Here is an 18,168-nt window from a genome sequence, read left to right as displayed (position 1 = left end):
TGTGCCTAATTCAAACCTTATCGAGTGTTTACAATGCCAGATGTTAATATTCACTAAACGTTTACCCGCTATCATTTTAAAAGAACTATCACAGCAGAACTCTGGCCATGAATTTAAAGACATGCAGGTAGGTGCGCGCTTGTGTGGGCATGCCTTCTTTGAAGGTTGGGTGCCAGGCTGGCAACTCGACACCGTAAAAATTCACTGCCAATCATTAGCGGACTAGAGTTCCGCTGTAGTGACCCCTAACCGGAAAAAGCCGAATGAATCTCAGATGGCCAAGGACTTTTAAGGCAATAGTTTCAATTCTGTACCTCAGGTATGGCCAGAAGTTAAGAAGACTGATGGGTTGAAAAACTAAAAAAAGAATGTCTTTCAGCTTTTCCCGGTTAGGGGTCGCCACAGTGGAACTCCGGTCAGCTAATGATTGGCAGTGGATTTTTACAGTGCTGAGTTGCCAGCCCGATGCCCAACCTTCAAAGAAGGCACACCCATTTATGCACGGCCCTACCTGCATGTCTTTAAATGTCACTCGACCAAGGGGAGGACATGCAGACTCCACAGAGAAACGCTAACCACTGCACCACCGCGGGAAAAACTGATATGTGGCATTTGGGGGCACATCTGGTAGAAAATGAAGCAAAACATTTAAAACTATCATACACTGCTGAAGTAAAGTATGTAAGGTGGTGAATGAGTTACAATGGAAAAAAATCATGAGAAAGAAGTTGCTCCTACATGCCCCCAGGATCTGCTTGCCAACCAATAGCTAAACAATAACATTCAAGTTTCCAATTGTTAACATGTAAGCTAAGCACTGTATACATAAAACAGAAGCAGCAAACAAGTAACAATGTACAGTGGCCCTAAATAATAAATGGCAAGTGAAAACATTTGATGCATAAAAGCAGTAACATTCATGGTACTGCACATACCAATGTGGAAAAGGGTCCTCTTAAAACTAACTAGTACTAGTTATTCCCAAACCTACTGGGGATGCTCTTCCAGAGAATTGTGCATTACAAGATAAAGAAAAAACTTATATTTCCAGTGGGAATCTCCAACAACCCCAAAAATAATGAATACAAAGGCCTGGACCAGACCGCATGGAACCAAAAAATTTTGTTAAGCAATGGGGACCTAAACGGAGCACAGCTAAATGTATTACTACTAAACTGGCAGACACTGCAGTGTCCTACAAAACTGGAGTATTATGGAGGTAACCAAAAGTACGTGTAAGCAACTGGAGCTGTGGAGTTTTGCATTAGTTGCAATTTGCCAAGTTCAGTTCCAAGTATACAGAGAGTGGTTTAAAAGAACACTCTGCCTTAGAACTAAACATTCTATTTTTTCACTCTGTCTTTGTTTTCTGAGCTATTTTAATGCATCAAAATCACTCTAAATGCTTCTTATAGAATTTTAACTTGTTTTTCCACAAATGGCTGCCAATGCGGGCTTAACATATCAGAATGATCTTGTTTTTCTTCGACCATTTCTCTTTTCCATAAACAATTTCAAGTCTGTTTTATACGAGTCATGCTAGACACAAGAAAGTAATGGTGTATTCCAGTCCCACTGACATATAATGGGATTAGTGTCACTCACTGTCATCACACTCACCTTTTGCAGCAGGACAGCTTCTTTTTTTTCTTCCTGGAATGACCATCATTTATGTTTGTCTCAGAGTCCATTTTACATTGTACTAAGGAGTCATACAGCTGCAACCAACAAAGTTCCTAAATTGCAGGCCTTTGCTCAAAGTATCTTTTTGTAGTCCAAGATAAACTGACAGTCCTCTCTCCCAATTCAAACCTCTCAAATGTACAGATTTTCACAAAAAGTCCAGATTTTTGCCGCATAGTTTTGGTCTGTTCCTCATAAAAATGTTTTTTTTTTTTTTTTTTTTTTTTACAAATCACTGGGATGATTTAAGGATTAGAATCACTAAATAATGACACACATTTGAGTTTAATACTTCCTATCCTTCAGAAAATGTATAACAACACAGATACTGTTATTCTAGCAACTTTCTAAGTTTATAAGAGCAATATTTAAAATGTGTCCCTATTTTTGGACCTTTGTCCAGACTTCTTATGCTAACAGGTTGAGAGGTATGCACATTATTACTGAGATGTCAAAACTGTCACTGCCCTTAGAGATTCTTTCAGTTTCATGACTGACAGCCCCTATTGGAAAGGAAGGGATATGAGAATATTTTGTTCCCCAGTGCCTGCAAAGAAAATATTTTTATTTATTTTACCTGAATGCTGTAGAAATTGCTTTATTTCCACTTGTTTTACAACTAATGTCATGTTCTTGTTTCCCCTTACCAAGTAAATTTCAAAAGAAAATATGACCACTTTCTATTTCTTAACTTTGGACTACTTTTTTTCTGAGGCACAGACATTGTAGCATTATATTTTCTTGTTATTCTACTCATACAGTGATTTGTAGAAGTACAGGAAAATCACTCTTCTACAAACCTGACTTCTTGATAATGACAAATAAAAGTAAGGGAATGGAAAATAATTCTATTCCCCAGTTCCTGCAGTGTGAAGATTTTTTTGAGGGGGTGGAATATTGTAGGACGTTCTTTTATCACTTGCATTTAATTTTTAACTAATGTTGTATTCTTTTTCTCCTTACTGTGATGTTCTGCAATTCTGCAGCCAAACATTACCAACTTTCTATTCCTTACCTTTGGATAACTTTTTATTTTTGCAGCATAGGTGTCTTCTGGCATTATGATTTTCTCTTTCCACTCTTCAGCAAAACTGACTCCTTGATAATGACCCAAATACTACTTATGCTCTGGGCTCCATAAGACTTAGAAATTACTCTTTGTACTTTGGCAGGAAACTGTGTTCCAGATGGTTACAACAGTTAGTGAACTGAGGCATCCAGCAACCCATTCCTGTTCCACTAACTGAACTTGTGATAAGTCTGGCATTACATGCAGTGGCCTGAAGTTCTGCTTCTAGTGCCAACAGTACATGGTTTGATGCTTTCCATCTTCATTTTCCTGCTATATGACCTTGAGCAAGTCCCTTAACTAGGCAGTGCTTTGTGGCAATTGGGAATTTGGGGTAGATTCCTTAAAAGTCTCATGGACCGCATACTTAGAAACTCTGTACGAACCTATGCTTCAACTCTTTATTCTTTTCTTTCTTTTTTTTTTTTTAACCAAGATACATTTTTATTAAATTATCACTTATGACATTAGCAATCATACATTCATATAAATGAAAATAAACCATACTGATGTAATCCTAGCTGCAAGCATCTTATATCACAAACCATACTGACACAATTCCAGCTGCAAACATTGCAGACTGCTTATAATCTACCCAATCATTGTCAGTTAAATATTACATTCAAATCATGCCTTCTTTTAAACCTCATTCCTCCCCTGTATGTAAAAGGCCTTATTATGTCTAGGCAATTCTGATTCTATATCATACCTGAGAAAAATAATTTGCCTCGTCACACCAATTTGCTCACCTAGTACACCTCTGATACAGTAATCTGCAGGGAATCTTTAAAGTCTGCCAACTAATTTCACTCCCAGAAAAATAAGTTCCAATTACATCTTTATTTATTTGCTCCCAATCCCTTGATTCCTTTGCCAGTTTTCTCCAATAAATTCCAACCCCCTCTTGCCTACTGTCTGTATCCCTAACTGCAGTCAACCCTATCAGTAGAATCTCCTTTCTCCATTCCTGTGTTGGCTTAGTTCTTAGAATACATTGTACTACTTTATGAATATAATATTCTGTATGATTATTGTTATTCTCCTTAAAGGTCTGCATCTAAAACCTCAGTCTCTCTTTGTTTTGTGAGCCCCCCCCCCCCCCAATCATCATCCCTTTCCATTTTAAATTATAATTTTCTGCTTGGCTATGACAGAAGCCTTAACTGTGTTGCTCTGAAATACTCCTTCAAATTGGGCAATCCCAACCTGCCTTGTTCTATTGGAAGAATCAACTTATCCCACTTGAATTTTGCCATCTTCCCCTCCTAGAAAAAATACTTCAGCTCTTTATTAGCTGCTATCCACAGCTTCTACTGTGGTTGATAAAAATAAGCCTGACCTATGTATAAAACTAAAGGGACTACAACCATTTAACAGTTTGAATCTTAATATCTATATCCATACAACAGAACTTCCAATTTCTCAGTTTTTGCATCATCTTTTGTTAGTCTCTTCCCACATATCGTTAGCTGCCACATCAGAATCCTTTCTAATCTATACTCCTAAGTACTTCACTTTACCATGTCCCCATAAATACAGATACTGCTGAACCAATTTCTGTGTAGGTACATAATTTACTGCAATTGCCTTTATTTTAGCTTCATTAATTTTGTATCCCAAAAAAGACATGTCTCAGAATGTTCCACAACACTTTAATGCCCTTTTCTGGTTTTATTAGGTATAAAATAATATCATCTGCAAATACAGCCAGTTTTCTTGATTACCATACCAATTATATCTTTGAAATTCTGGGTCCCTTATTTTCTTTGCCAATGATTCTAAATATAATAGAAATAACAAAGGGGAAAGAGGACACCCCTGATTTGTTCCTCTGCTCAAGCAGAAATTAACAGAAAGGAACCCACCCACTTTAAATTTCACCTCTGATCCCACATATATCCTCCTATTCAACCTTATAATGTTATCAAGGAATGCAAATGTTTCCATTGCCCTGCCTTGCTCATAAATTCCTGACTAACTCTGTGAAATGCTTTCTCTGCATCAAGACCCATCAACAACAGTGGTATTTTCTTACATTCTGCTTCCCTCTGTATTAGCAATGTTCTGTTAATGTTGTCAAATGCTTCCCTCCCCGCCACAAAACTACACTGATCCATAGCTATCACTTTTCACATCACTTTTGCCATTCTTTTAACCATTATAGAAGTGATGTCCCCATTCTGGGTCAGTAATCAAGAAGCCTGAATCCTCACCACTGACAATTGTGAGGGATGCTCACTTGGAATAAAAATGGATACACCCAGTATTTCCAGATGCAGCTCTCTGCATCAAGTGCAATTTCCATTAAGTGCACACAGGGAACACACTAGGTTTAGGGTCTGGATTTCTCTCTGTGTATTCCTCCAGGTCCCCAATATGACTCCCCACTGGCACAGCTACAGAGTTGAGACCTTAGCCGAGTGTCCAAGCCAAGCTCTCCAGCACCCTCTCTGTGAAACCAGTGCTTTGTGTCCCTGCTCCAAACAGCTGACATACACACTTTTGTGATTTGATTTTCTCTCTTTCATACACACGCACACACCTGGGAGAGATTGGCACAGATTTACTAGATATGCTCCCTTATGCCCAAACTACAAGGGAGTTAAACCGCCACCAGACACTCCAAAGCCAGCTACTCTAATGCTCTTGCAATGATACCCAATTATACTGAGTGAAATTAATATTAATACAAATGGTAGTTTGACCAACAGCAAGGCTTTAAGGAGCAGTCACAGTTGTCACCAAATATATATTAAAATATTCTCTAAAAGACCAGCCACAATGAAAATTTTAAATATATTTAACAATAAATAAGAAAAGAACATGCAAATACTAAATATCTATTTACAGTAAACACTAGAGTTTCAATCACACGAAATATTGAAACAACACAGATGAACAGATTCACACAAAATACAGAAAAACAGTACTTAACTAATCTCACTTTATTTTCCTGACTGATCTAAAGAATTACTATTCCCTGGTCACTTACTAGAGCAAGGCAAGATGAAGTAGGTGAGGGATCCAAAAACAGACTGCAATGAGACTTAAGTTTTACAGGATACAGTGCGTAATCAGAGAATCACTGATCTTTTATTTCTCATTTTCACACAACCAGTGGAAGCTTTTGCAGTGGTCCCATACATCAAGGATGATTAGAGCTCCTCTACAGCCATGAGTATCTCAAGTGCCTAATACCACTATGATGTGCACTTCAGCAGAGAGAATGAACACCAGCAGGATTCAACTAAATCAAAGGTTGAATTATCAATGGTAAACATTTAATGAAATTATGAAGCCTGCTACTGGACAAAACATTGTCACTACAACCAGAGATATCTTTGATTCTGAAGGAGAAATAATGCCAATCCTTGGGATTTTTCTTTCTATGGAGTTATTACCCACTTGGTTTATTAAATACATAAGATTGCTGTACTAGCTTTTGTTGGTCTGACAAACGTAACAAAATGACAAAATAAGATAATCTGTTGTGATTGGGGTCCCCCAAGACCAGGAGGCTCCCAGTGACTACAGGGCTCACAGGTGCCTAAAACCGGCTATGGTGCCCACTTGCCCTTCCATCCCTGGATCAAAAGTAAAGAACGGCTGTTCAGATTTCCTAAACTTATGAACTTGCTTAAGTAAAACCTGAGCTGGAAGAATACATTCACTGTGTGAATGTCCTGCTTTCCTTGAGTTCTGTCATAACAAAGAAAAGAGGAAGAATGGTCTGTTTCCTGGACAATACAGTGATCACTGTTGTGCGTATGTGAATATGGTTTGGCCTTAAGGAACCTCTGAGTCTTGAAAAAGCCCAAAATGTCTCCCTGCACATAAGGGACTAGAGCTCTGAGATCCTGCAAGTAGAAGTAATGGCAACCAGGTAAACTGTTCTCCAAGTTAAACATTTCACTGTCATTGAACCAGTCAGTTCAAGTGGGGAATAGGCAAGCCTATCACCTTTGAAGTTCAAATTCCATGTATGGCAGGCGATTCTCAATGGTGATGGAGATACAGAATCTTCTTAGGGAACTACTTGATGCTCCTCACTGCTGGCTTACAATATTGCCCTCCACAAGGTCTTAGTAGGCAGAAATACCAAGTGCATGCATGCTTACTGGCCACAGAATAACAGATGCCCATATAATACAGTTAAATGTAGACTAAAAACACAGGAAAAATGTGGGTACTGTCCTGACCAAACTGAGAACTTATTCCATTCAGCACAGCATATATACCTTGTGGAAATATTCCCTAGCAGCTTCAGTCAGGTGAAGCTTGGTTAGAAGGTATACAAGAGTCAGACCTTGAGATAAAGTCAGCTGTTACATCAACCATGCTCAAACCTCTTGGCTAGAAACAGAAGAGACTCCTATACTGACAAGGACTTGACAACGTGAAACTATGTCATTCTTGGCTACCAGGGGGAGATGAAGACCGGTCTGGTGTTTCTTCTCTGAATTATGCAATGTTGTGGAAGTTAACGTTCAAAGAAATAAATTGGATAAAAAAATAAAACAGAATAAGGAAATGGAGGAAAAGAATATGAAAAGAAAGAGGAATCTCCTTTGTATACAGGAATCTCTCTCGTCACCCGACAGAGGAAGGATCCTCTACAAAAGAATAGTTGTGAAAAATCTTACCATAACCATAGATGTCCTTCTCTTCCATGATGCAGTACTCCAAACCCTTCAGTTATTCTCTGCTTACAACCCGAATGTCTGGCCAGTATACAAAAGCTTCTAGTCTCTGCTAGGTACGTGAAATGTTTGACATTGGCTGAGGGAGCATGGGCCATAAAAGTGACGTCTGCACCTACCTTTCCTCAGAACGGAACGCCCCAGTCAGACCCCAGTCCCAGGATAGCTGTACAAGTCCTGTGTCATCCAAGAAGGGACAGTTTACTGAAAGAAGGGGAAGGAGGGAGGGAAGGAATGCTACAACATGGAAGATAAGGGCATCTATGGTTATGGTAAGATTTTACACAGCTATTCTATGTCCTTTTATTCTCATGTTGCAGTATTCCAGACCTTTGCGTGAGTGCCAAAGATCAAAGGGAAGAAGAGGGGGAGGCGTGGAACTATTTTCTAGAAATCCATGAAGGATTGCCCTTGCAAATCCCGCTGTAGACCTGGTAATATGATTCAATCTACAATATTTGGTAACGGTATGGACAGAAGTCCATGTATCTGCCTCTAGAATGGAAGCAGTGTCTGGTCCCTTGAAGAAGGCTCCAGATGAAGTCATAGCCCTAAGTAGAGTGAGCCTTAATTTTGGATTTTAGATGTTTTCATGGTACATGTAGCAGAAGGCAATGTCCCTTGAAATCCAGGCAGAGATGGTCTGTTTTGTCACTGCTTTTCCCAGAGCCATGGGATGAAAGGAGACAAACAACTGGTCTGATTTTCTAATTGACTTGGTCTTGTCAAGGTAAAATCTCAGCTGTGAACATTAAGGGAATGCAAGACTCTCACTGTCATTCTGTGGATGTGGGAAGAAGGTGGGCAGATGAATACATTGGTTTAAGGATAGCCATTGACCACTTTGGGCATGAAGGAGAGATTGTTCCTAAGGGTCACCCTATGCTTGTGGAAGGTGAGAAAAGGAGGTATTGGCATGAGGGCCTGTAGCTCTGACACTCTTCTGGCTGATGTTAGGGCTACCAGGAGTACAGTTTTCCAAGTACAGTGTTTCAGAGAAGCTTTAGATGCTGGTTCAAAGTAGGCAACCATGAGCTTTTCTAAAACATAATTCAGGTCCCATGGGGGTGGAACCGGCTTCCTGGGGGGCCTGAAATGCAGTACTCTCTTTAAGAATAATTTTTCAGGTAGCCAAGATGCTAAAGGGGATCAAGAGGCAGACAAGCCAAAATTGCAGCACGGTAGGCCTTTACAGAGGAATATGCCAACCCTGTATGCAAGAGTTCACACAGATACAACAGTACCAAGGGAACTTCACCTTGAAAAGGGTCCAGCTGTCTTTGTAGACATCACATGGAGAATCTTTTCCACTTAGACAAATAAGATCTCCTGGTATTATGTTTCCTGGCCTCCTGCAGGACTGTAAGCACATCCTCTGTATAAAGGTGTCTGTGAGGGATCAAAATCCTATCACCTACAGATTAAGGTTCACAGACTCTAGGTGGGGATGGATTAGGGATCCCTTGTCATTTGTGAGAAGGTCCACTCTGTGAGGTAACTTGTGATGACTGCCCCTGGCAAAATGAGGAGGAGGGGGAGCCAATGCTGTCTTGGCCAAAAGGGAGTCACCAGCAAGATGTTTGGTTTGTCCTGCTGGATTTTCAGTAGGACTTTTTGAACAAGTGAGAAGAGGGAGAACGCATAGAGAAACATCTCCTTCCATGAGACTGAAAAGGCCTCAATTGCGCTCAGGAGGGGCCTGGGTAGCCTGGTGCAAAATAATGGAAGTTGTCTGTTCAGAGGAGAGGAAAACAGATCTATCTGTGGTGTACTCCACTTGTGGACTATGTCCAGGAACACATCCTTGTGAAGCATCCATTCGTGGGATTGTGACCTGGACCTGCTCAAGGTATCTGCCTGAGTGCTCTTGGCTAAAGGGATGTATACTGCCTGCAGATGGACTCCCTATTGGCTCGCCAGCTCCCAGACTTGGCAGTGCAAGTCTACACAGCAAGTAAGATTTTGTGCCCCCCCCCCACTTGTTCACATACCACAGAACTGTAGTGTTGTCTGTGAACAATTTTAGGAAGTCGGAAAGGCCTTTAGAGCAAAAAGGATTACTCTCATTTCCTTGATATCAATATGCTCCTGTCTGAAGGAGTCTGAACAAGTACCCTGTACTCTGAGGTTGCCCATGGCAGTTCCCCAACCCAGATCTGAGGGATTTGTGTACATCTCCTGAAATGGGGGGGGGGTGGCTTGTAAGGGAAGCCCTGGGTTAAGTGTCACTTGGTGAAATCAAGTGCAACCACCAAAGGATCTCTTTTCTGAGACATGGAAAGAAAGGGATGTTGTATTCAAGGGGGTGTGAGTGTTGTGCCCAAATAGACCTCAGGTACCATTGCAATTTGTTCATGTGGAGTCTTGCCAACGGCAGCACTGGGATAGTGGATGCCATATGGCCCAGTAGTCTCAGTTATTGCCTGGCTGTCAAGGCAGTGGTGTGGAGGACAAAGACTAGGTACTGCTTTAGGTTTCTACCTTTTGAGGTGGAAGAAATGCCCTCATGTCATCCATCAATATTCTGCACCTAAGGAAAACTTGGTCTTATGAGGGATTTACATTGGACCTGGGGTAAATTATATTGAATTCCAGTGCTTGCAGGACTAATATAAATGTTTATAATTGGCACTGAAGGGACCTGGAACATTCTGTCCGAATCAGGGGGTCGTCAAGGTATGGGAAGATTTGAATCCCTTGGGTCTTGCAGTAGGCAATCACTGGAGGCAAGCACTTGGTGAATACTCTTTTTGCTAGAAGAGTCCAAAGGGCAAAGCAGAGAACTGAAAGTGTGAGGAACCCACAGAAAAACGTAAATATCTTCTGTAGTTGGTCCTTATGGGGATGTGTATGTAGGCATCCTTTATGTACAAAGTGGCTAGGAATCCCTGAGGCATTACCGAAGGAAAGAGGATCTGGAGGGTAAGCATACAAAAGGTGGGTACTTGTAGGAAAAGATTGAGGTGGGAAAGATCTAGGATCAGTCTCCGTGGTCCATCCTTCCTTGGGACTAAGAGGAATCTTGAGTAAAATCCCCTTCCCTTTTCTGCTAGGGGGACGGGTTGTATTGTCCCTTGAATAAGCAGACTGTCTATGACTGGTTGGTAAAAGGGGAGCTGCTCTTTGGGTGGCTGTGTGATGCCCCTCAAGGAGGGTAGCGTGATCCAGGTCATAAAATAACCCTTTTCTATAATGGACAAGACCCAGCTATTTAAGGTAATGCTTTCCCAAACTGGAAGACATTGAGACAGCCTTAGGGACAGACAGGGGAAAGAAATCAGGGGAATTGAGCAACAGAAGGAGGTAGTCACAGACTACCTGCTCTGTTCTGAAACTGCGGTTTCTGGCCAGGGGTCTGAGGAGGTCTAGGAGTAGTCTGTTGCTTCCTGGTGCTCTTTCCGCCCCTGGAAGGTGAAGTGGAGCAGAGTGTCTGATGAACTGGGATTTGGAAGTGTAGGTCCTATGAAATTTGGGTATAGGAGATACAAACAAGTGCTTTAAATGCTGTAGCTCCTTCCTCTTTTGTTGAAGAGTTTTTAATAACTCAGCCAATTTTGTGCCAAAAAGGGCAGAGTTATCCAGGGGTACTTCCAGAAGTTTGCCCCTAATGTCCACAGGCAAAGGCTGTAATCTTAGCCAAGAATATCTTCTCAGGACTGAAGCAGATTCAGCAGGTCTTGCAGAAGCTTCTGCAGCATCATAACTGCATCTAATTGAATGCCTAGTGACCTGGGAAGGCAGGGAAAGGAGGCTAGAAATTTGTGCCTTAGAAGGAGAATTAAGGAGGTCTGATAAGAGCTTGGTGGCCTGGGCCAAAAGGGCTAGGGCAAACTTTGACATGAAGGCCAAAGTAGCACAAGTACATATATATTTTTTTTTGCCAATATGCTCCATGGCCTTGCTGTCCTTGTCTGTGGGGAGGAAAGATGTGGAAGGAAGCAGTTTTGAAGGCTTATCAGCAGAGACTGAGACAGTGCCAGGGTCTGCAACTGGGCATTTGATCAAAAATTTGGCTACCTCAGGGACCTTATAGAACCTGTCAGACCTCGAGGGGCAGGGGTTTGTGAATATGGGTTCACAGAAGCTGCAATGAAAGCATCCAAGAAAGCAGACAAGGCAGGTGGAATAGCAGAAGGAGCAGGTGTGTCAATTTGCAGAAGTTCATAGTATCTTTTTTGGACCACTGACATCTCAGACGAATCCCACTTAAAGAATTCTCTCATTTTAGAGATGGTCTCACCAAAAGTGAGATCCTCGACTGGAGAGTCTGTCTCAGCAGAGTCCTCCTCTGGGGAAGCACAACCAAGGGGCAGATGGCATCTGAGACACATAGGAAAGCGAGTTCTCTGAGGAGGAGTCAGAGGAATCCTAAGCTTCAGGTTGAGGGATGTCTTCAACCTGAGACCTTGGACTAATAAGTGGAGGAGCAACTGGTGGAGAGGCAGTCATAGCAGGCCTTAGGGCCATGAATGCATTATACAAACATTGTGAGAAGGGTTGCCCACTCTGGTTGGCTTTCTGCAGGGGGGGTGAAACATGCTTGGACTTCTGCTTCCTTTTCTGGGAAGTTCTAGAGGGCATAGGGCCTAAGGGAGGCCTAGGTTGGGTAAGCTCTGTAGCAGTGGAAGAGGCTGTCTGGGTGGCCGAAACAAGCCGAAGTTCCCCCTCATCGTTGGTGGCCAATGTCTGCTAAACCTCCACAGACGTGCCTTCCACTCTAGGTTCTGCGGCCTCCTGAATGATACCCACTATATCCATTTTGGCGGATTCCGAATGTTCCTCCAGGCCAATGTCGGCAACAAGAGGGATGTCGGTGGAGGAGGTGCAGCAGTAGATTCAGGCCTAGAAACTTTGGTCTTCTTTTTGGGTGGCTCAATGGAGTGACCAGACGGCCCTTCCACAGCTAACGCTAAGCGTTTGAAATGCTGGTTTCCTAAATAAATGTTGAGACCATGCAGACGGCTGCTGAGTGTCTTAGGAATGAAGGCCTGACAGATGGTGCAGGTTTTATAGTTGTGAGTACGCCCTAAACAGAAAAGGCAGAGCTCGTGGGTGCCCTTATGGGGAATCTGACGTCCGCACATGCACTTTCCTTTCATGGATGACATGAACCTAAACAGACATGCAGTGACCCAAAGCAAACAAAAAATGGCCCCAATGGGGTACTTATCTTTAAAAGAGAAGATCCAATGGCAGGGACAGTAGAAAGAGCTGACGTCTGACTGCAGGCAAAAAAGTTCTGAGGAAAGGTACGTGCATACGTCACATTTATGGCCCACACTCCCTCAACCTATGTCAGACATCCCACGTATCTAGCAGTGACTAGAAGCTTTTGTATACTGGCTGAACGTTTGCGTAGTAAGCAGAAGATAACCCAAAGGTTTGGAATACTGCAACATGAGAAAAGAAGGACATCTTCCTTTACCCTGTTACAGTGAGAAGAATGAGAGAAAACTGCATTCTCCCAAGTTCAGACTAATTTGATCTGCAGAGTGCTCCACTTGTGAAGATTTAAATATGACATGTCTTAATTTAAAGGAAATGAGTACAGATAAGCAATATGAGATGAGTTTTATTACTTCCTTTAACAAAGATTCTTATAGGAAAGATTTTGAAGAAAAATTGGGTGACACTGTTACAGAACACAATGTAGGAATACATTGGGATTAACACCCAGTATAATTTATAGGAAAGGAACTAATTTAAAATACATTCTGGAAAGGGAAGTATGGACTATGTCTAGAACAACGGGCATGTTCAGATGTGAGGCATGTCATTATTGTAAATATATAGAAACAGGCATGCAATATAAGATCAATAATAGATTCTTTAAAATTAGTGGAAAATATGACTGCAATTCTAAGAATGTCATCTATTTAGGGAAATGTAATGACTGTGCCAGTTTTTACATAGGTAAAACCGAACGTAAACTAAAAGAAATAATATATGAGCATATATACAGTATAATAAAAAGGAAAAGAAAATATTGCTCTAGCAAAGCATGTACGGGGAAATCCAGGGCATTCATTTAAGTTTAAAGTCACAGACCAAATAAAGTTAAATGTTAGGGTGGAAATTTGGGATTAATATTGGAGAAACAAGAACTGTGGTGGCAATTGCTTCTGAATGCATATTGTTTTCCAGGGCTTAATGGCCAATGTTCCATTGCCTGCATGTTAAAATTAAAAAGTTTAACACGTTAGAAATAGGGTAAGCTTTCATATACTTTTGTTTTTTAATGTTTACATTTCAAATTTTTATTCATACTTTCATATGTGTGATTTTTTTCATTGAATTTTAATGTCAGGATGTGCACTAATGCTATACATGTGTTTGTGCGTGTATAAGAGGTATAAAATATCTCGGGGGAAACTGTTTTTTAAGGAAGCATTTTGAATTTGAAGGTGCTTAAGTATTAAGTCATGTGACAATGCGAGCATATATGGGAGGGGTTAACATTTGTCTGAAGAACTTAATTTCAATAAAGTGGACGAAAGTGCTCACCAGTTAACTGTGTTTGGATTTATTTATCGCATTTTGCCTTTAGCCAAGCTCCTTTTCGTTTTTAAAACCCAAATATTGGGATCGGAACAGATAAAAGGTGCTGATGCTGGGAAAAAAAGAGATTTCAGTACCACTGTATCTTTCTCATGTGAAGTCTTGCCAAGGGTATCAGGAGAGTCATAGATGCCATGAGACCCAAAATCCTAAGGTATTCCCACACAATAAATGAAGTCAGTGTTAAAAATCTTAGAAAAAGTTCTAAATAAAGATCTATATTTTCCCCTGTGGAGAAAAGCTCTTTGAACTGAGGTGTCTAGCTGACATCCCAAGAACACAATCCTGTGTAACGGAGTCAAGAAACACTTCTGAATATTCTCTTGGAATCCCAGCTTGTCTAAAACTCTGCAAACATAAGCAAGTCATCTAAATAAGGAAAATGTGGATATCCAGTAGCCTGCAATGAGCTATAATTGGAACTAGACACTTTGTGAACACTTTTGATGCAGTAGAAAGTTCAAAGGGTAAGGTAGAAGTGCCTGAGGGCTGGATAAATAGTGATGTGATAATAAGCATCTTTTAAGTCTAGTGCTACTAGGAAACTTGAAAGAGTAAGAAAAGGTAACAGGTTGTGAAGTGACATCATTTTGAATTTGGGCAGTATCACAAACAGGTTTAGGAAAGAAAGATCCAAAACTGGTCTCCAAGCATTTTCTTTCTTAGGTACTAGGAACACCTTTGAATAAAACCTCTTCTCCACCTGGGAAGGAGGAACTGGTTGTTATGGTTTAGGTAGGTAGGTAGGTACTAGGCTATCTGCCCAAGGGCATTTATAAGCCTAGCCAGAGTGTGTCGGCTTTTGCTGCCCCATTGATTATGTGGGAGAAACAGACAAATGAAGGTTTTGTAAAACACATTTGGAAACAGTCACACATCTTGTTGCTGGTTGTGATATACACTAATAGCAGAAGGACTGTATACTGAAAAGCATAATAATGTGGCAAGACTGTTGCACTGTGGATTGTGCAAACACTATAATACTGAATTAGCTGAAAAACAAGGGAAACATGAGCCACAAAGCATTGTAGAAAATGCTTATATCACATGGGAGCACCCACTACCAACAATTCATTTTATCACTCCTTGGGACAGCATGTGATGAAGAACAGGTGGAAACAAAAGAATTTGGTCTGCAGGATGAGGAATGACTCCCTGGAAAGGAGTACCTTTTGTCATTGCCATCTGTAATCCTGATGAATCACTTTCACAACCATTTGTCTGAAACAATCTGTCGCCACAAAGAAAGATGGAGATTCAGATCTTCTGGAAGATAAAAGGGGCCACGGTGTGAGGGGTTACAATCTCTTGAACGGTCATTCATGCTTGTTGAACTGTCCTTGGTTTTGGAAGGTTTAAGACTTCTTTTTGGAATCCCCTGCCATTTCTTCTTTATTTTGCTAAAATCAGATGAGGAAAAAGAAATTCCCTTGGACAATTTGGAAAAACAGTGCTGAAAAATCTTAAAAATTTCCGAGATCAGACTGACCCTTTCATCACACTTCTTGATCACCTTAGCAGCAGATGGACCAAATACTAATTCTCTATCCAAGGGAGAATTTAAAATCTCAATATTTTTTTTTTTTTTTTTTTTTTACATCTGGAAGGTTCTGAGAATAGGACCATGCAAACCTCCTTAAAACAGTAACAGTGGCCATAACCCTGGAAAAAGCATCAACAGAGTCATACACATACTACAAACAGTAGTGACCTGTACAGTAGAAGAAACCAAATTATTTCCAACAGATCTTTTTTTTTTTTCACGAGACGAAACTGTAGATAAAACATTCCTCATACTTTCAGTTTGTCAGTACAAATGTTAACATTTGAGCCTGACGATTTCAAATTCTGAAAAATCAAAGTTGCAGAGGTATACACTTTTCCCATACCAATCAATAACCTTCCCATCCTTATTAGAAAGAGTAGGACTGGAAAACTAAGTGCTTAGCAGCAGAGGGGTCAACCAAGGCTATAGCTGCTGGGTCAGGTTTGGGAATAGTGTGTACAAAAATAAAATACCAAGTATCTTTATACACCCTATCTACCTTTTTAGGGACAGCTGGCTATCAGGAAAAATGCAGGCAGTAAGATATACATCCTCTAAAGCAGACAGAACAGGATGATTGGGGGTATGTACTGGAAAATCCTTCTGTAACAACTCATAGTACTGTCTGAGGGACTGAGAAACCTCAGTGTTCTCTCACTGAAAACGCTGGGACATTCTAGTAATAGTCTAAGAGACAGAGAACCCCCCACAGGGAGAATCAGAATCTGAATTCTCCTCTGAATCTGAATCAGAAATCTGAGGACAAAAGCCTTAATCAGTCCCTGCATCTTCCTGTTAAAATTCAGAATTGTGAATGTCTTCAGGGAAAGAGGAATCAGTCTTTCTTTTACCAGAAACTACTTTACAAGAAGATTAGCAGTGTCAGTGATGCAAGAGGTAGTGCACACTCACCTTTGGTGCAGAAGGCTGTAGTTCTATTCCCACATCAGGTAGATCAATTTCCGAAACTGCAGTACAGAATAAGGGGGGTGTTACACTCCTGAGTGTACTGTCTTGCGGATGAAACATTATTGAAATGAGACCCCATCTGCTTGAGTTGGTGGTAGCTCTGGTGGATGTAAAAGATCCCGTAGCACCTATCGAAAAGGGTACGGGAAGTTTTCTGATGCCCTGGCCAAACTTCCCCTAACAGTATAAATACCACCTCATGTCTCCCCTGAAAAGAGGCTAACAGCCTAGTGTGACTAACCCAGCCAACAAAGGATAAATAAATAAATAAATAAAATCAATAGCTTGATTAAATCCTAAGCCATTCTCAGTAAACTACTCCTATCCAAAGAAATGTGAGGACGGGTAGATACATGCTTGGTTTTCTGTTTCTTTGTGACAGGAAAAATGGGGCCAACCATGTTAATAATGGCAACTGCTGCTTCCCCAGGGATAGACACAGCATTCTGACACATCAGGGAAACCTTCTCTGTTTTCTCTCCCAGAACCGACAACAGCATCTCTCCTTTGCCCACTGAGAGGACTCTAACAGCTGCAGAAGCTGTGGTTAACCCCCAGTCCACAGTGACTGTAGATGCTACACTGGGGATCTGGGGTAAAAGATGGATGGTCTGATATACAACAAATGGCCACAGCAGTGTCACCCACTTCTGGCTGAGGCAAACTGCTACTCTCTTGTGATGACTAATGCTGTTAAGTTTTTCATTTTGTGGCTGGAAGAAGGACCAACTGTGGGAGCAGCAAGCTGTTCCATAGTCAAGCCGAAAATGGTGCCTCATTCCCAGGGAAGACTAGCAGCAAATGCTGGTAAAACTACCAGTCCACAAGAATTACTTTTTTGACAGAAAAAAACACAGTACCTTAAAACACTATAGCACAGCCCCACAACTGAAAAATCAACACCATTTATCTACACAAAATATGTTTTCAGTTAGTTTACACTACTTTTAAACTGAAAGAAAAAAACACGTGCTCTGTTTCAAAGAACGTTACAGTATCAAGACAGTCTGTTAAAACACAACACTAGTAGCTTTAAAAATAACTTTCCCAAAGAGGAAATAAATATAATTAGAATATGTTTAAGAAAATAGATGGCTTTTCCCTCCAATATATCTATAATAAGTTTAAGAAAATGGAAGTATTTTTCCCTCCAAAGGGAACTTGTATGCCTAGCAAAGAAAAGCAGAAACCGACCATTGACCTTCAAATGCCTAAGAGTAGTGCAGTCTACTGTGTCAGTAAAGCTCTGAAGGGCCTCGCACCTCAACCTATGTTTCAATTTGCTTAGCTTGAGCTGCCAGTTTGGCAGCATGAAAGATGCCCTGGAGCTTTGGAAGCTGGCCAGCTGTTATATCCTTGTTAGGATATAACCCATATAGCCAAGGCTACTGCAGCACTGATCAATATGAAGAACATCAACGTTTTTTTTTTTAGTTGGTTAAGAGCCTTTGTTAAATTTCAAACACAGCAATGGCTACACCTTTGCCCTTACAGATGTTAATTTAATGATGGAGTAATTTTAAGAAAAATGTATTTCTATCAAAATTTTTTCTGACCATGTGCAGTTGCACCATTAGATGCATATATAATTTAATATTCTTCTGCAAAGAGAGCATTCACTGCATACAGATTTATTGAAGAAC

At 40.8% G+C, this 18,168-nt stretch overlaps 1 protein-coding gene across 4 annotated transcripts in view; it reads right to left on the bottom strand.

Annotated features, from left to right (window-relative positions):
* HSPBP1 (HSPA (Hsp70) binding protein 1) overlaps positions 1-18,168 on the bottom strand; it is a 712,194-nt gene that overhangs the window by 202,150 nt on the left and 491,876 nt on the right. The window lies entirely within an intron of this gene.

The sequence above is a fragment of the Protopterus annectens genome, chromosome 17.part0, assembly GCF_019279795.1.
Source record: "Protopterus annectens isolate FY-2018-M chromosome 17.part0, PAN1.0, whole genome shotgun sequence".
Taxonomy (NCBI): Eukaryota; Metazoa; Chordata; order Ceratodontiformes; family Protopteridae; genus Protopterus; species Protopterus annectens.
Note: the sequence above shows the minus strand (reverse complement) of the source record. Positions and strands in the feature narration are given on the sequence as shown.